The sequence below is a fragment of the Myotis yumanensis genome, unplaced genomic scaffold (genome assembly GCF_028538775.1).
Source record: "Myotis yumanensis isolate MYYU_CA2020_CCGP unplaced genomic scaffold, mMyoYum1.0.hap1 SCAF_8, whole genome shotgun sequence".
In the NCBI taxonomy this organism is placed as follows: domain Eukaryota; kingdom Metazoa; phylum Chordata; class Mammalia; order Chiroptera; family Vespertilionidae; genus Myotis; species Myotis yumanensis.
In genome coordinates, this window is record NW_027223759.1 from 84,896,839 (window position 1) to 84,917,509 (window position 20,671).

The window sequence follows — 20,671 nt, forward strand, 5'->3', positions numbered from 1 at the left end:
TCTCTCATTTTAATTTTAATTTTTCTCTGTCATAATAAGTTTTTTTCTGATTTATAATGTTCACTGTTTTAGTGAGTTTTTAAAAAATTTAGTTTGACTGTGGTGATATGATAGAAGGAGACTTGACTTTGGCTGGTTAACAGAATGCAGTATACAGATGATGTATTACAGAATGGTACACTTGAAACCTGTATAATTTTATTAACCAATGTCAGCCCAATACATTTAACAAAAATTTTTTAACTCAGAAGCAAGAAAGACAAAAAAATATTAATTTGAATAATTAGAGGTAATTCTTTGCCTTTGTTCCTAATTTTCTTGATGAATTAGTCTGTAGTTATTTCTGTAAAGTTTTTTCAAATTACAAGTCAGTCTGTATATCTAGTGCCAGTTTCTTTATTTATGTGTCTCAGACAACTAAGAAGTAAATCTAATTCATGCTTCTTGACTTAAAGAGAGAAAATTGGTCTAAAGATTAAAATATTAATTTAATACTAAAATATTAAAGTAAAATATTTTAAAATATTAATGTATCATTAGCCTGCATTAAGATGAAATTAGTTTTTTGTGGCATTTGTGGTGAGCTGTTTGTGTAAATTTTCCAAGTAGGAAGACTCAATGGAGGCCCTCACAAATGAGGTAGAGATTAAATGTCAGAGCTCTATAGTTCTTGGGCAGTATTGTTTATTAGATTGTTACTAATTCCTCAGTAATTGCAATCATGATTCTTTGTATTGGAAAGATCACATCATAGAAATAGAAAATAGCACGTGTTGAATAACAGAAATTATGAATTTTTTGTAAATGTATTTTGTTATTCAGTGAGGTCTTTTACAAAAGAATATGATATCCTTTTGACTAGTACAAAAGAGTGACTATTTTGAAGGACATCTTTTGTATAGTTTTAAAAAAACTGGGAAGCTGGATCACTGCTTCAGAAATTAGTTTTATAAGGCCATATTGAAGGATGGCTATAGATAAAATAACTTCTTTGCCTTCGCCCTTGCCCTCATCCTCATAGCCAGGATCTTAGCTCTCTGAATAAATGGTTAGTAGGAAGTAAATATGAAATGTTAAGTATTACTTATTTTTGGCATAATTTACTGATTTTTTAATTGAAAGCTATGAGGACGATATAGATAAAACAAAGCAAGTGGCCTGTTAGTATCTGTGGAAATTTGTATACAAGAAGACATTTCTATTCTAAAACAATTACAGCAGGGTGAATGTGGGAAAGCAGAGGTATTTTGAGCTGGGATGATCTTTTGCTCTCACCTGCTTTTTCTTACTTAGTCATATTTTTCTATCTTGAGCATTCCTTCCCAAATAAGATATATTCCCAGGCCCAAGGATCTAATTGCTAATGATCCAAGATACTAATTCTTTCCCCCAAATTATAGAATTTAAAGACCCAAACCCTGAGATATTATCTTGTCTGACACCCTTATTTTTTATGGGAAATTATCCCAATCCAAGGAGATTAAAGTCCAAGCTACTGGATGGCATTGATGAAACTAGACTTGGGTCTCCTTCTCTCCACGCAAGTTTTTCCACAGCACTACAATTTCAGTATTTAAATATTCAGAAGAATCTGTGAAGTGCCAAAATGTGTCCAAGAAGAACCTTTAGAGCACAAATGTTGTGTCTCATCTCTGGTTGTCAATATGAAATATATCAAGACTTTGAATATGTATAATAGATTGAGGGAAAGTTTTGGAAGTCATTTTTAAAAAGAGAAAGGAGTAAGAGACTAACTTTTATGAAATATCTATTGTGGACTGGTTAATAAACCAAATTATCACAATAATCGTATGAAAGTATCATTAAAATTCTTTTGATTTGTTTTTTTGTTAATCCTCACCTGAGGATATTTTTCCATTGATTTTTTAGAGAGAGTGTAAGGGAGAGGGACAGACAGAGAGAGAGAAACATCCATGTGAGAGAGACACATCGTTTGGTTGCCTCTCTCACGTGCCTCACCCTACCAGGGATGGGGATCGATCCTGCAACTGAAGTATGTACTAGAATTGAACCAAGGACCCTTGTGCAAAATGTTGCTTCCCAGGAAATGATGATGTAGATGTACAGGTCTTAGAAATGAACATATTGAGGAAAGGAGATAACCATGCAATAAGATTACCAGCAGTGATCAGAAGGAATTTGATATTTAAGACTAGAAGAAGAAAAATAGGCTATTAAGACCTAGTTTCAGTTTTAGGGCCTGGTTTCACTCAAAAGATGATGATTGGATGAAGATGAAGGAAAGTGAGTAAATGCTGGAGATGTTTAAGAGATAAAGTCAACAGAACTTGGTTGGATCTGATTAAGGTAGAGTAGGTTCATGAGGGAAAAAGAAAAATCAGCGTTAATATCTCAGATTCTGTCTTTGGCAACTAGATAGAAGAACCATAAAAATAGTATTATTGGAATATAGAAATATGTATCATTTGTTTTATATATTGATTTTGTATTATGCAGCCTTCATAAACTCACAGTTTAATGATAGTCATTTTTTTGGTAAATTCCATAGGATTTTCTACATACATTATCATGTAAACTAAGGAAATTAAATTTATTTAATTTCAATCAACTTTGTATTACTGAAATAAATCCAGGAAACAAATTAGATTCTATATTAATCTTATATCCTAAGACTTTGCTAAATTCTCTTATTCTAGTGTTTCTTTTACTGATTCCTTAGGATTATCAATGTAAATTTTGTTATATGAGAGTAGGGATAGTTTCACTTTTTCCTTTGCAGTTTATATATTTCTCATTATTTTTTCATTCCTTATTACATGGCTAAGACTACCATGACAATGATGAATAAAAGTGATGTGAGAAGACTATCTAACCTTCTCCCCTGTCTTAGGAGGAAACTATTCAGTGTTTCTTTTTATTTATTTTTTTAATATACATTTTTATTGATTTCAGAGAGGAAGGGAGAGGGAGAGAGAGAGATAGAAACATTAATGATGAGAGAGAATCATTGATTGGCTGCCTCCTGTTTGCTCCCTACTGGGGATCAAGCCCGCAACCCAGGCATGTGCCCATGACTGTAATCAAACTAGGGACCCTTTAGTGCGCAGGCCAATGCTCTATCCACTGAGCCAAACTGGGGAGGCTTCAGTTTCTTTAAGTCTGCTCTTAACTATAGAGTTTTTTAAAAATCAGTATAATTAAGGCATACTTTACATAGAATAAAATTAAATACTTATTTATAATGAAAACTCTCAACAAACTTGGAAAAGAAAGAGACATCCTCACTCTGATAAACTACATGACTCTACACTTTCTGATGCCTCAGGGAAATGTCAAATAAAAGAACAACAAGATGTTAGCATGCATCCACTAGAATAGTTCAAATTAATCTTACGATAACAGGTGTTGTCAAGGATTGCTGGTAGGATTTTAAAAGGGTACAACCACTTTGGAAAGTAGTTTGGCAGTCTCCTATAAAATTAAACATAGCCCTGGCCGGTGTACTCAGTGGTTAGAGCATCAGCCCATGCACCGAAGGGTCGTGGGTTTGATTCCCGGTTAAGGGCATGTACCTGGGTTGTGGGTCGCTCCCCTCCCCTGATTGGGACTTGTGCAGGTGGCAACCAGTTGATGTGTGTCTCTCACATAGATGTTTCTCTTTCTCTCTCTCTCCCCCTTCCCCCCTTCCCTTCTACTCTCTCTGGAAAACAATGGGGAAAATTATCCTCAGATAAGGATTAACAACAGCAACAAAATAATTAAACATAGATTTACTATATACCACCCAGCAAACCCAGTTTTAGGGAGTTATTTAAGAGAAATGAAAACATGTTATAAGAAATCTTTTTTTTTAATACTAGGTTTTTTAAATTGATTTTTAGAGATACAGGAACGGGGAGAGGGAGAGCGAGAGAAGCATTCATTGGTTGCCTGCAGCATGCCCCCTACCAGGGATTGAGCCCCAACCCAAGCATGTGCCCAGACTGGAAATTGAACCAGCAATCCTTCAGTGCTCCGGGATGATGCCCAACCAACTAAGCCACATCAACCAGGGCATAAGAAATCTTATACACAGATTATCATAGCAGTATAATTTCTAGTAGGCCAAACCTTCGTTAACCTTAACATCTATCAGTAAACAAATGACTGAGGCCTAGAACCAAGATGGCAGCATAGATACGTGCCTGAACTCACTACCTTTCAAAACCACATCAACTAAAATACAGAACACCCATCATCCAGAACTGCCTGAAAGCTGGCTGAATGGCAGTCCTACAACTAGAGAAGTAAAGAGGAAAGCACATTGAGACTGATAGGAGGGGCAGAGAGGCGGAACGGGCTGGACTGTCATCCATGCGTGCTGCTTTTTTAATCAGTAGGAGGTAGGCTCTGCAGAGGCAGACTGTGAGGAGCAAGGTGTCCCAGATCCACACCAGACTGCCCAGCCCAGAGTTCCAGAGATAGGAAGAGCAATCCCCATAACTACGGGCTGTAAAAACCATCAGGGATTGGGGCTCAGTAACACAGAGGCTGCTGGAGACCCAGCTCTTCCTCTTAAAGGGCCGGTGCATAAACTGAACTTAGAAAGGACTGCTTCCTTTGCGCTCCAGCACCAGGGCAAGGCTCTGCGGGACCCAGACACATATGATGAGAAACTGGATTGTCTGGCATTGGGATAGGAACTGGGGGAGTGGGACCTTTCTCCCAGATGGAGGTGCTCGCAAGGATCATTGTTCTTGTGGTGGGACCTCCCCAGTCGCAGAGCTGACTGGCAGCTGTATCTGTTTGCTCTGCCCTGGTGATTCCCTGAGACCCCACCCTATTCATTTTGCAGCTCCACCCAACCCTGTGTTGTGGCTTTTGCATGTGAATGGCACATCCTTGCTCAGGTTTCAGACTTTGCTAGAATCTCTTAAACGAGCTGTAGCTGGGTCAGGGTGCCTAAGCCTATCAATAAAAGGCCTAAGACCTAGCACTAGCACCAGCCTGCCTTGCTTCACAGCCCGGCCTCACTTGGGCACTTCCAAACCTGATACACATAGAGGAATCTTTAGATCTCTCTGTAGCTCTTGCCAGGTGACCCCAGGCAGTGGCTGACTTTACACTTCCCTGAAGACCCAAAAGCCAGTGAACTTGGTGGACAGAATCAGACCATACAAGATTACAACTCTACACATCCATAAGCCACACACTCAAGGGGAAGACTTAGTGAGCACCAAAGCCCCACTAAAGCAAGTCCTGCTCCATAAGGGTGTCTCCTGCACAGCAGCTCTCCTACTATAGTTGCAGCTGCTCCTCACAGCCAGTTAGTCTGGAGGTCAATTCCTAGTGACACCAACAGTAATCAAGCCTCAACTACAGTAACACTGTGCACACAGCCCACACAGGGGCGTACCTAGAGTTCCCAGCTCAGGTGACTGGGGAGGCTGAGTCACTGGGCCCTAGAGGACAGATACTACATAAGGCCACTCTACTAACTCCAGGAGACATAGCAGCCCTACCCAATACATAGAAACAAACACAGGGAAGCAGCCAAAATGTGGAGAAAGAAATATGTCACAAATGAAAGAAATGGAAGAAAGCAAGTTACTGGATACAGAGTTCAAAACCACGGTTATAAGGTTACGCAGGGATTTTCATGAGACCTTCAAGGACTTAGTGAGACTTTCAAGGATTTTAGTGAGAATGTCAAAGACATGAAAAAAGACAAGTCGGAAATTCAGCATACACTGACTGAAATAAAGAATAATTTACAGGGGTTCAACAGTAGAGGATTCTGAGAATCAAATCAACGATTTAGAATATGGGGAAGCAAAAAATACCCAATCAGAAGAGCAAAAAGAAAAAAAGAATCCAAAAATACGAAGATAGTGTAAAGAGCCTCTGAGGCAACTTTAAGCCTACCAACATTTGCATTATGGGGGTGCCAGAAGGAGAAGAGAAAGAGCAAGATATCGAAAACCTATTTAAAGAAATAATGACAGAAAGCTTCCTCTACTTGGTGATAGAAATAGACTTACAAGTCCAGGAAGCACAGAGAGTCCCAAATAAGAGGAACTCAAAGAGGCCCACACCAAGACACATCATAATTAAATTGCCAAAAGTTAAAGAAAAAGAGAGAATCTTAAAAGCAGCAAGAGAAAAGCAGTTAGTTACTTGCAAGGGAGCACCCATATGACTGTCAGCTGATCTCTCAACAGAAATTTTGCAGGCCAGAAGGGAGTGGCAAGAAATATTTAAAGTGATGAATAGCAAGAATCTACAACCAAAATTACTCTACCCAGCAAAGCTATCATTTAGAATTGAAGGCCAGATAAAGAGCTTCACAGACAAGAAAAAGCTACAAGAGTTCACCACCACCAAACCATTATTACAGGAAATGTTTGAAGGGTCTTCTTTGTGAAGAGAAAGAAGAAGAAAAAGGTTAAATATATGAACAATAAAATGGCAATAAATACATATCAGCAATTCTAAAAATAAATGAATAAGAAATCTAATGAACAGAATAAACTGGTGAATAAAATAGAATCAGAAGCATGGAACTGGAACAGACTGACAGTTCTCAGAGGGAAAGGATGTGGAGGGCGGGAAGAGGTTAAACAAGCCGAAACCGGTTTGGCTCGGTGGGTAGAGCGTCGGCCTACGGACTGAAAGGTCCCAGGTTTGATCCCGGTCAAGGGCATGTACCTTGGTTGCGGGCACATCCCCAGTGGGAGGTGTGCAGGAGGCGGCTGATCGATGTTTCTCTCTCATCGATGTTTCTGACTCTCTGTCTCTCTCCCTTCCTCTCTGTGAAAAAATCAATGAAATATATTTTTTAAAAAAAGAGGTTAAACAAAGATTTTATATGCATATGTGCATTACCTATGGACACAGATAATAGGGTGGCAAAGGTGTGGGGTGTGATGGGAACTGGGTTGGGGAGGGTAATGTGGGGAAAAGGGACATTTGTAATACTCTCAACAATAGAGATTAAAAACAATACACATGACTAAAAAATAATTGTATTTTTATAAAGTGGAACCCTATATACTATATTATTTCATTTATTTTAAATTGTAGAACAAACAGAACTGATATATAGTTACTGAGGAGTGGAAATGCATTCTCAGTTGCTACTTTAGTGCTTTGGATAAAATCATGAAAGAACTATTTCTTTGATATCTATATTTTTTAATATTTCAGGGTATTAGGAAGTTTACATATAGAGTTTTTGAGGTTTTGAATATAATCCATTATTTAAATGTTTCTTAATTTCTCTATTTTTTACTCAGAATAATATTTATTTTTATTACTGACCCAGAATAATATCTTTATCATAAAGTTCTTTTTATTTTCCTTTTTTAACTTTGTTTTCCCTAAAGATGAATTCTTCAAACAAGTATAAAGTATTCTTTATAATTCTACTCCAAACATTTTTATTTTGAAATATTTCAAACATAAAGAGCAATTATAGAAAATTAAAAAAGAAAACAAAAACAGCTCAAGAAATAGAACATTGTGTGCAAGGTGGCAAACTTGGAAGATCCTGGCCCTCATTCCCACACAGAAATATCAAAAAGCAACTACAGACTTATCATAGTAACCATATAGGAGCTCTGCAAAGCAGAGATTTTCAACAACTAAGCAAACAGTTACTTTTGTGATGTTTGATGGCACTTACCCTACCCTTCCCCAGTATGCACATCATGGTCAGGAGGTAACTGCCTAATTTTTTATTCCCTCCTTTGAGACAGTAGCAGGGTGAAACTTGTTTGCAACATTCTGGTGTATCTGTTGGCTGTCCCAGGGATTGCTTTTGTTCTTACTTGGAGATTAGATAGGGAACAGCAGCATAGTTTGGATCTCAGACTGGAAGCCACAAAAGGCAGTAGCAGGAGCTGCAATACATGAAAACTGCAGGAGTCACTGCAGAGCCATGGACCAGAGTCTACAGTCAGGAATACATTTGAACATCCACCAGAATATCCAAGAAATAGCTGAAGTGAAACCCTGGGAACTTAGATGTTTCAAAGCAGATGAGAAAATGAGGGGTCAAAAAACAGATGCATATAAGTCCAGATAGAACAAATGTCAGAAAAGACCTGAGAAGACCTTAAGCCTTTATGTGGTGCTGACCTTAAGGCTCAGAGGCTCACCAATTAGTGAACATGTTCCACACCAGTCTGTGAAGAGTGAGATGTGGCTTTTTATTCAATGTCCAGTTTTCAAGAAAAGATCGAAGTACAAAGGAACTGAGAAATATTTCCCATTCAAAGGAACAAATTACATCTCCAGAAATGTATATCAGACTTAACAGGCAGATTTTAAAACTGTCTTAAATATATTCAAAGAGCTGAAGGAAATCATGGACAAAGAAATAAAGGAAATCAGGAAAATCATTTACAGACAAACGAAAATATTAAGAAAGAGATGGTAATTATTTTTTTTTTAATTCTGGAGCTGAAAAGGCAATAACTGAATTGAGAAATAGCCCGGAGGAGTTCAGCAACAGACTTGAACAAGCATAAAGAAAGAATCAGCAGACTTTTAGAAAGGTGATTTGAAATTATTGAGCAAAAAGAGAAAGCAATGAAAAAAGTAAACAGGGCCTAAGGGACTTATGTGGCAGCATAAGAAGACCAACATATGCATTAGGGCAGTCTCAGAAAGAGGACAGAGAGGAAAAGAGAGATTATTTGAAGAAATAATGGGCAAAATTTTTCTCAAATTTGAGGAAAGCTATTGGATGTACAAATAAAAGAAGCCCACCAATCTGTATAAAGGATAAACCCAAAGAGAGGCACATAATTAAACTGTTAGAAGTGAAAGGTAGAATCATGAAAGCAGTAAGACAAAAACAAATCATCACAATAAAGGGATACTTAGAAAGATAATCAACAGATTTTTCAGCAGAAACCTCGCAGGGCAATAGGTAGATGCTATGTTTAAAATGCTGAAAAACAAAACAAAACTGTTGTCCAAGAATTCTACACAGTCACGCTCTTTATAACTACAGGCATGTAGTCTTAAAACATGTCATTAGGCAGTGTCATCATTGTGTGAACATAGAATCTGCCTACTACACACCTAGGCTGTATAGTATAGCCTGTTACTCCTAGGCTACAAGTCTGTATAGCATGCTGCTGTACAAAAATCCAATACAAAGATGCTCTAAACACAAGATATATGAAGATGCTATTGGCATACTGTTTTATAGCAAAGTAAAAAAAAATTATAAGTAGAAAGAGCACACTCTAAAATAACAAAAAAGTATAGGATAATAAATATATAGTCATTGTCATTATCAAGTATTATGTACTGTACATAATTATATGTGCTACTAGAGGCCCAGTGCATGAAATTCGTGCACTGGTAGGGTCCCTAGTGGCTGCTGGCTGCCAGCCGGGTACTTCCTCCCATTCCCCTGCTGCCACTGCTGCTCCTGACCAGGGCCCCTCTCTCCCTTCCCCTGGCCGGCCCCTCCCCTTGGTCAAACTCCACAATTTGCATACAATTCTTTTATTATATAGGATCCTTTTATGAGTGGCAGAGCAGAAGGTTTGTATACACCAGTATCACCACAAACACAAGTGATGTATTGCACTGTGACATGACAATAATGTCACTAGGTGATAAAATGTTTTCAGCTCCATTATACTTTTTGCAGTATATTGTTGACCAGTATGTCATTATGCAGTCCATGACTGTACACAGCAAAACTGTCTTTCAAAAATGAAGGTGAGCCCTGGCTGATTTGGCTCACCGGTAGAGCATTGGGCCTGCACACCATAGGGTCATGGGTTCGATTCCTATTCAAGGAAACATACCTCAGTTACAGGTTTGATCCACAGCCCAGTTGAAGTGTCTCTCTCACATTGATGTGTCTCTGTCTCTTTCCTTCCCTCCTCCCTTCCTTCCACTCGCTCTATAATTCAGTGAGGGGAAAAATTAGAAAAACAAAACAAAAATGAAGGTTAGATTAAGGCATTTTCAGACATAAAACCTGAGGGGATTCATTACTATTACACCTGCTCTATAGTAAATGCTAAAGGGAGTCCTTCAAGTTGAAATGAAAAAGACACTAGACAGTATCTTAAAGCCATATAAAAATCATATGTGAACAGTTACAAAAACTGGTATTATTATAACTTTGATTTGTAAATTCACTTTATATTTCCCATAAGATTTAAAAGGCAAATGCATAAGGAATAATTATAAATTATTATAATTTGTATTCAATAATATACTATCTGTACTAATAATAGAGGAATATGCAAATTGTCTGGGACGCTGTCACAGTAACAGTAATAACCAAACAGCAAGGCTGCGTGGAGGGACAAGGCCAGCAGGGGGGTTAGTGAGGGACGACCAAACTTCTGAACAGCAGGCTGCGTGGGGTGACCAGGCCGGCAGGGGAGGCTGTTGGGGGTGACCAGGCTGGCGGGGGTGGGCAGTTGTGGGCAACCAGGCTGGTGGGGGGAGGCAGTTAGGGGCAATCAGGTCAGCAGGGGAGAGCAGTTAGGTGTGAGATCCAGCCTGCAGGGGAGGGCAGTTAGTGGCGATCAGGCAGGCAGAGGCAGTTAGTGACGATCGGGGAGGCAGGCAGAGGGGTTGGGGCAATCAGGCAGGCAGGCAGAGGCAGTTATGGGCAATCCGGCTGGCAGGCAGGTGAGCGGTTAGGCACCAGGCATCCCAGATTGGAGAGGGTGCAGGCTGGGCTGATGGAACCTCCCCCCATCCCCCGTGCATGAATTTCGTGCACCGGGCCACTAGTGATATATATAAAAGGATAGGTGACCTACCGACTGGCCGGTATATATGACACGCATTTGCAATTTAAAAATAAATGTTGACTTGCACATGTGTGATACATATAAAGCTCTCGAAATGGATATTATTGAAATGCCCTGTGAAATGATTTTCAAAGGATCTATTATTCAGTCTACCTTTGGAAATAGTATATCTATAGATAAAATTAAAAATATATCTAAACATGCAATTCTTTCTCCTAAAAATGAGCACGTTTATAAATTAAATGAAAAAATTTTGGATATACTCCATGGAGATTTTCACACCTTTTTGAGTGCTGATTCCATTGATTCAACAGATGATGCCGAAAAGGCAAATTTTCCCATCAAATTTCTTAATAGTATTACTCCTTCGGGAATGCCGTGTCATAAAATTGAAATTAGGTGCAATCATCATGCTACTGAGAAATCTTAATAGTAAATGGGATCTTTGTACTGGTACTAGATTTATTATCAAAAGATTGCTACCTAACATAATCGAAGCTGAACTATTAACAAGATCTGTGGAAGGAGAGGTTGTTCTGATTCCAAGAATTGATTTGTCCCTGTCTGACACTTGCCTCCCATTTAAATTAATTCAAAGAGTTTCCCGTGATGCCAGCATTTGCGATGACTATTAATAAATCACAAGGAAAAACTCTAGACAGAGTAGGAATATTCCTACCTGAATTCGTTTTTGGACATGGTCAGTTATATGTTGCTTTGTCTCGAGTTTGAGTAGCATGTGACATTAAAGTTTGCTGGGAGCCGGTCCATCCTTGCTGTTTCAAGGGACCTGGCATATATGCCATACTGTTCTTAATATGTTTGCTCACCTTCTTGGCGCTATGTGTTTTAACCAAGGTCACCTCTCCGAGAAAGGTTTTTTCCCCTGAGGTTAGGGAGGGGATACAACCCCTTAATTAAGTACCAGGTGAGTACTTAAGCTACATAATCTTTACTCCCTGGAATGGAGATGAGAAACGCCCTAACCTTTGTAATAGAAATTGACAGGATTAAAATCGGCTGGTATATATACGGATGTAACAAGACAATAATCGTCAGATCCTAACCAGAACCTAGCCAGAGAACATGGCAAAAGATCCTGGACAGAACCTGGCTACAGAACTTCACTGGAGAACCTAGACAGAACATGGCAAAAGAACCTGGATAGAACCTGGCTAAAGAACCTGGTGACTGAACCTGGCTGGAGAACCTGGAGAACCTGGCTGGAGAACCTAGCGAGAGAACATGGCACCAGAACTTGGTTGGAGATCCTGACCAGAACTTGGCTGGAGTTCCTAACCAGAACTTCGCTGGAGATCCTGGAGGGAGAACCTCGCTATGCTGATGAACTGAAACCAGTTTCCATGTCATTCATTCTTCGCCGACTCCGTCCACACCTTTGGGGACCCCTGGACCCGCTGGGGTTGGACCCCAACAAAAGTTGTAAATACTTCATCACAAGGGAAATTAGTCAAGCACTCTGAAATGTAGTATACAGGAAGATATTAGAATAAGTTCAATCAATTTATCAGTCATTGTTTTTATCAGTGTTGTTTTTATATCATGTTTTTGTTATATCATGTTGTTATTTATTAATCAATTTATATACAGCAGTCCTCGGTTATGTTGGACTCGAGGTACATCGTTTCGTGGTTATGTTGCCATCTCCCATTTACAGTATTTATTAAAAAAAAAAATTCCGTCATTTTGACATATGTACATATGCTTTATGTTTTTTTATTATTTATTTATCACTAGTAAAGGTCAAGAATTGTTATCTTTCTTTTAAATTTTTTTTACTGTTTCACTTCATTACTGCTGTGTATGTGCTCCATGTGAGTGACATAGGTGCTTATGTAGGTGAGTGCCGACTTATGGCAAAAATCGCGTTACACCGTGCCGTAGGACCGGATCTCGAATGTAACCCGAGGACCTACTTTATTGTTTTCATATACATTTTACTAATTTTCCTTCATCTCTGACACTTCTATTATAGAGAAAAGGCAAATAGCAGTATTAAAATATTTCTCCTAATTAATTTCCTTTCCATGTGCACAAATCCATGCACCAGGCCACTAGTATGTAATATAATTTGATGCAGAGTTCTAAAGGAGTACAGGGGGATCTTTTGTTTGTTTTTTTAATCCTCACTCAAGGACATGCTTAGAGAAATTGAGCGAAACGGCAGTATGAGAGAGAAAACTTGATTGGTTGCCCTCTGTACACTCCCAGACCAGGGATCAAACCTGCAACCCAGGTTTGTGCCCTGACCTTTTATTGAACCAGCAACCTTTCGGTGCACAGGATGATGTTCAACTAACTAAGTAGAGGGTTTTTTTTGTGATATGTGTGTGTGTGTGTGTGTGTGTGTGTGTATTTTTTTAAATTTCAGAGAGGAAGAGAGAGAGAGAGACAGAAACATCAGTGATGAGAGAGAATCATCAACCGGCTGCCTCCTGCACACCCCACACTGGGGATTGAGTCGCACCCAGCATATGCCCCGACCCAGGAACTGAACTGTGACCTCCACGTTCATATGCTGATGATCAACCACTGAGCCATGCAGGTGTAGAGTTTTAATTAATGCTAAGTTAATATCAGCTTAATACAGATTGTAATAACTTTAGGAAGTTACGTTGAACCCTCATAGTAACCACAAAGAAAAAAAATTTAAAATACACACAAAAGGAAATGAAAAGCAATCAAAACATTATCAAAAAGGCAAGTGCTTTAAAGGAAGGCAGTTACAGAGGAAAGGAGGGAGACAAAATAGCTACAAGAAAACCAATAGCAAAATGGCAAGTAAGTGCTTCCCCCTCAGTAATTACTTTAAATGCAAATGGTTTAAATCCCCCAATCAAAAGATAGAGATTAGCAGAATAGATTTTTTTTTAAAAAGAATCTAGCCATGTCCCAGTAGCTCAGTTGGTTGGAGTGCCAAGTTTGTGGGGTTTGATCCCTTCTCAGGGCACATACAAGAAGCATTCAGTGAATGCATAAATAAATGGAACAGTGAGTCAATGTCTCTCTCTCCCCCTTCCTTTCTCTCTTTAAAATCAATAAGTAAAATGTTAAACAAAAATAAATAAATAAGCCCTGACCAGTTTGGCTCAGTGGCAGTGATGGCGAACCTTTTGAGCTCGGCGTGTCTGCATTTTGAAAACCCTAACTTAACTCTGGTGCCATGTCACATATAGAAATTTTTTGATATTTGCAACCATAGTAAAACAAAGACTTATATTTTTGATATTTATTTTATATATTTAAATGCCATTTAACAAAGAAAAACCAACCAAAAAAATGAGTTCGCGTGTCACCTCTGACACGCATGTCATAGGTTCGCCATCACTGGTATAGAGCGTCAGCCTGCAGACTGAAGAATCCCAGGTTCGATTCCAGTCAAGGGCATATACCTCGGTTGCGGGCACATCCCCAGTGGGGGGTGTGCAGGAGGTAGCTGATTGATGTTTCTCTCCCATCAATGTTTCTAACTTTATCCCTCTCCCTTCTTCTCTGTAAAAAATCAATAAAATATATTTAAATAAATAAATGAATAAATAAAAGTAATTTTTAATAAATGGATCTAACTATAGGCTATTTGCAAGAGATGAACATTACATCTAAAGATGCACATAGTTTGAAAAGTGTTTCTCTAGCATACAGTTTCTATGAGCTCTATGCATTAATAGCTTCTTGCATGTGTGAACAGAGGCAAGGCTTTCTGTTACACAGTTTCAAGTAGCTCTCCTACTCTGGTTCCCTGACTCTAATTTTTTTTCTTTCATTTATTTTTATGATTATATCTATAATTGTTACATGTATTGCTTCAAAGGTAAGCTTATAGAACAATCCTAAATTTCTGTATTTGTGTTCTTTAAAAATATTTAAGCATCCCTATTTTAAAAAGCAGATAATTAATGTTTCTGTAGCAAGATGGCAAACTGAGTGCAAATTACTAATGTATTAAACACTGTGCTTAAATACTAATTTTTTACCAAATTTAATCCTGAAAACATACTTGGATATTATCATTCCTGTTTTACAGATTAAAAAAAAATCAATTTACTGAGAAACAGTCACAAAGTTAGTAAATGAGAAAGTGGTTCCAGGGGTGTACCTAATTAATGAGGAGGTTGGGCAGACTAGAGATTTACAGGGTGGTGTTTGAGAGGAGGTATACTGGGCATAGAAATAGCAGCCAGGTGGGTCAGCTCATTCTTAACCCATGGGCCATGTGTTAAGCAATTAGCACTGTTTACCCCTAATTGTAACATTAAGTATGAGTACTTGAATTACAGAGGAAAACTAATTCCTGCAGAAGACGGTGACCCCCAGTGAAATGAAAAAAAAAAGCACCTTTGTCCAGGAGATTAGATACCACAACCTACTGTCAGCACAGATTATTTATCCTTCCCAACTATTGAAATCAGGCTGTGTATCATGTTTTTTCTCCACAAGGAGACAGACACATAAAGAAGCTTACAGGGAATTTCAGATATGCAACTAAGCAGTTAAAACGGACACCAACATTTGAGGAAAGCCAACAATATTTAAGAGATTTGCCCAAGTTAGCAAATTTTACACTATGGAAATAGAGCAATTTGTAAAAAAGGAAATAATAGTGCCAATCTCAACGTTAATATGGAGATGAAGTGAATTTTTACATGTAAAGGACTTAGAACAATACTTGGAACATAGTAAGTGCTCAATAAACATTTAACACCAAGTAACAAGTTTAATCAGGCAATCCCACAACCTTCTTTTTTTCAAATGCTACATTTTGGAAGATATAAAATTAACTTGCAAATATGAAATGTTTTACAGAATTAAAAAGAGACTCTACGAAGGGAAAAGAATGAGCAATTGGTTTTGAAAAGACTATAACTAGGACTCCATGCCTTAATTGAAACTTCTTCATGAATTGATAGAATGGATGATAAAATACCCATTCCTATTAGCTATTTTTTACACTTGATCTTAGCTAAAAGGCCAAGAAACAATAGCTATTTTTTAAATCTATATAATATAAAAGTAATATGCTAATTGTTCCTAATGGTGTCCATTCACGACTGGTCAACAGGCTGTGCATGCACAGGAGCTGGTGGGAGGGGACGGGGGTGGGGACTTCCGCCCCTAGCGCAGGCGCACAAAGGCCTGCCCAGTGCTAATGTCATGCTGCCTTGGAGGCAGAGGCCGCTCCTGATGGAGGCACCTGCAGGCCCACTGTGCCGCCTGGCCCAGAGATGGGGGCTTCAGGATGGGGGCGGTGCCTCGGCAGGGAGCTCTCAGCACTCCTACACCAGTGTCTGAAGACGTGGAGAGGAAGGGAGAGCAGATGGCCTGTTAGGGGGTTTAGGCCAGGAGAGGAGAGCAGATAGGCAGTTAGGGGGATCAGACAAGGAGGGGAGAGCAGTTAGGGGTATCAGGCCAGCAGGGGATCAGTTAGGGGCATCAGGCAGGCAGGCAGGTAGGCATATAGGAGCCAGTGGTTCTGGATTATGAGAGGGATCCCATATTGGAGAGGGTGCAGGCCAGGCTGAGGGACACCCCCCCCCCTCCCGTGCATGAATTTTGTGCACCGGGCCTCTAGTTGATATATAACATATTAGTTTCAGGTATACAACATAATGATTTGATATTTGTATATATTGGGGAATGATTACCATAATAAGTCTAGTTAACACCCATCACCACATGTAGTTACATTTTTTCTTGTGACAAGAACTTTTAAGATTTATTCTTAGCAACTTTCATATATACAGTACTTTAATTATTGTTAGTATAAAATGTTAACACATTGTATGCGGGAAATGTATTTATATGTTTTACGTTGACTGTAAGAAGTAGAGCCACCTGTTAGCGCGTGATAAAAACTACCCGCAAACAATGTGTTAACTATATTCCCCAAGCTATATATTACGTCCCCAGGAGTTACTTATTTTAACTGGAAGTTTGTATCTTTTGACCACTTTTACCCATGCCCTACCTTCCCACTTCTGGCAATGACCAATCTGTTCTGTGTATCTATGAGTTCAGCATTTTGGTTTGTTTTTGTGGTGTTTTTTATTTTCAGATTGTACATATAAATGAGATCATATGTTTTTTGTCTTTCTATGTCTTACGTATTTCACTTAATATAATGCCCTAAGGTTTATCCAAGTTGTTACATATGGTAAGGTTTCCTTCTTTATGGCTGAATAGTATTTTATTTTTAATATATACCAAATTTTCTTTTAAGTGGAGAACACTTAGTTTGCTTCCATATTGTGTCTATTGTAAATAATGCTACAGTGAGCATGGTGGCACATATATCTTTTCAAGTTGGTGTTTTTGTTTTCTTTGGATAAATACCAGAAGTAAAATTGCTGAAGCCTATGGAATTCTATTTTTAAATTTTTGAGGCACCTCCATACTATTTTCTATAGTGACTGCATGAATTTACATTCCCACCAAGAGTGTACACTTGTTATCTATTGTTTTAGGCTAACATTAACTTATTGATTTTCTGCCTGGTTAGTCTACCCATATATGAAAGTGGAAAATTACAGTCCCCTGCTATTATGTAATGCTGTCTATTTCTTCCTTAGGTTTGTTAATATTTGTTTTATTTAGGTGCATAGTTATTTACATATTTATATCCTCTTGTTGGATTTATACCTTTATCATTATATAATGACTTTTTAAAAAGTTGATTTGAGAGAGAGAAACATTAATGTGAAAGAGAAACATTGATTGACCGCTTCCAGTATACACTGACTTGGAATCAAACCTGAAACCTGGTTATGTACCCTGACTGGGAGTTGAACCTACCACCTTTTGGTATACAGGACAACACTCCAACCAACCAATTCACACTGGCCAGGGCGATATGACTTTCTTCATCTCTTATTACGGTCTTTTTCTAAGGTTTATTTTATTTTATGTAAGTATAGCTACCCAGCTTTCTTTTAGTTTCCATTTGCAAGGAATATCTTTTTCCTTCACTTTCAGTCTCTATGTTCCTTACATCTGAAGTGAGTCTCTTTTCAGTAGCATATAGATAGGTCTTGGTTTTTTCTCCATTCAGCTGCCCTGTGTCTTTTGATTAGAGAATTTAGTCCATTTACATTTAAAATAGTTATTGATAGGTATGCAATTATTACCATTTGTTAATTGTTTTCTTCCTTTGTGGTTTGATAATTTTTGTAGTGATATACTTAGATTCCTTTCTTTTTATCTTTTGTGTATCTATTATTGGTTTTTGCTGTTCTGATTCTACTGTCCTATCTTTAAGTTCATTGATTTTTTTTTCTTCTTCATTTAGTTTGTTGTTGAACCCCTCTATTGTATTTTTGAGTTATTGTGTTCTTGAGCTCTGTGGCTTTTATTTGGTACTTTAAATATTTTCTGTCTATCTCTTTGTTAATTCTCATTATGTCCATCTGTTCTTTTACTGATCTCAGTGAGCATCTTTCTGACTTATTTTGAACTCTCTATTAGGTAAATCACTTATCTCCATCTTATTAAAGTCTTTCTCTGAGGATTTTTCTTATCTTTTTGTTTGGAACATATTTTTCTATTCCTTCATTTTCTTTTACTCTGTTAGTTTCTATGCATTAGATAAAACAATCACCTCTCTATTTTGAAGGAAATTAGCCTTATCTTTTTCTTCTAGGCCTTGGCTGTTTCTCAAACCTTTGTAATTACTCAAGTAGCCTATTTTTAGTGGCTACTTCCAGTAGTTAGAGGTGTGCTAAGACCTGCCATTGTCCTAAAGGGGAGATTTTCATTTAACACCTAGATTCAGGCTAATTGTAATCCAGACCTTCAGACGGCAGCTTTTAAAGACTATGAATATACCTCTTTCAGGAGAAAATCAGGAAACAGTTATTTCTGTCTTTTTTCTCTGTGCAACAGACACAGAAGTCAAGGTTCCACAACTTTATACAAGCTCCTTTCTCAGAGATACCTCCAAGCCCAGTACAGTGGCAACCAACTTCAGATCACTTTGTAGCTCATACCAGGTGGCTCTGCGCAGGACACAAGCAGTGACTGAACATGGCCTATACCAGAGCTCTTCCCAGGAGGCCCCAGAACCAAACCACTTGGTGGTGAGTTTGAGATCACACCAGATACCCACAAGTGACATACCCAAAGGGCAAACTTGGCAGACACAAGAGCCCCACTAAAGTAAATCCTCTGTGAGTTCAGCCCCTGCACTACAGCTTCTCCTCTGTAGTCATGGCCAGTCCTCACAAGCATTCAGTTTGAAGGTCAGTCCTTCCCATTGCCAAGCCAACAGTAATCAAGGCTCTCCTACAATAGGAGAGTACACAAAAGGGACACACTGGAGCATCCAGCTCAGGTAACTAGGGAGACTGCACCACTGGGCCTCACAGGACACCTACTACATAAGGCCACTGCCAGGACCAGGCGATGTAGCAGCTCTATCTAATACACAGAAACAAACATAGGGAGGCAGCCAAAATGAGGAGACAGAGAAACATGTCCCAGTATGAGAACAGAACAAAACTTCAGAAAAAGAACTAAAAATGGAGACAAACAATTTAACACATGCAGAATTCAAACACTGTTTATAAGGTTGAAGATGTCAATAAACTTAGGGAAAAGTAGTGAACTCAGTGAGAACTTCAGCGAAGAAATAGAAAACATAAATATGGAGGTAGAAAACATAAAAAAGAACCAACCAGAAATGAAGAATACATTAGAGGAAATCAACGGGAGATGAAGCAGAAGATCAAATCAGAGATTTGAAGGATAAGGAAGCAGAAAAACCCAATCAGAACAGCAAAAAGAAAAAAGAATCCAAAAAAAAATGAGGATAGTTTAAGGGGTCTCTAGCACAACATCAAACATACCAATATTTGCATAATAGGAGTACGAGGAGAAGAGGGAAAACAAAGAATTGAAAACCTGCTTGAAGAAATAATGATGGAAAACTTCTCCACCTTGGGGAAGGAAATAGACATATGAGTCCAGGAAGCACCAAGACCCAAAGATAAACCCAAAGAGGCCCACACCAAGATATATCATAATTAAAATGCCAAGACTTAAAAACAGAGAATATCTTAAAAGCAGCAAGAGAATAGCAGTCAGTTCCTACAAGGGAGCTTCCATAAGACTGTCAGCTGATTTCTCAACAGAAATTTTGCAGGCTAGAAGGGATTAGCGCGAAATATATAAAGTGATGTAAAGCAAGGACCAACAAGGAAGGCTATCTCTTAGAATTGGACAGATAGAACTTCTCAGAGAAGAAAAAGTTAAAGGAGTCCATTACCACCAAACCAATGTTAAAGGGACTTCTTTAAGAAGAAGGGGAAAAAAGATAAAAAGTATGAATAACAAAATGGGAGTAAGTACATACCTATTGGTAATTACATTAAATATAAATGTATTAAATGCTTCAGTCAAAGGATAGGATAGCTGAATGGATAAGAAAATAAGACCTATACATATGCTACGTACAAGACCCGTACAGACTGAAAGTAAAATATATTTAGGAAATTTTAAAAAGCTAAAGTATCAGTACTTTTATCAGACAAAATTGACTTTAAAACAAAGTCTATAATAAGAGACAAAGAAGGACCTAGAATTTCACTTCTGGGTATTTATCCAAAGAAACCCAAAACGCTGATTCAAAAAGGCATAATGCATCCCTATGTTCATTACAGCATTGTTTACTATTGCCATGATGTGGAAGCAGCCTAAATGTTCAAAAATGGACAAATGGGTAAAGAGGAAGTTATACATATATACAATGGAATATTACCCATAAAAGTATGAAATCTTGCCATCTCAGTAACATGGTTATACTTATAGGGTACTATGCTAAGTTAAATGAGTCAAACAGAATGACAGAGGGCATGTGATTTCACTTATATGTGGAATCTAAAAAACGAACTAACAAAAACACT

General features: G+C 38.2%; 1 protein-coding gene across 6 annotated transcripts in view; it reads left to right on the forward strand.

Annotated features, from left to right (window-relative positions):
* Positions 1 to 20,671, forward strand: part of PTPN4 (protein tyrosine phosphatase non-receptor type 4) — a 220,165-nt gene that overhangs the window by 40,135 nt on the left and 159,359 nt on the right. The gene's annotated exons all lie outside the window — the stretch shown is intronic.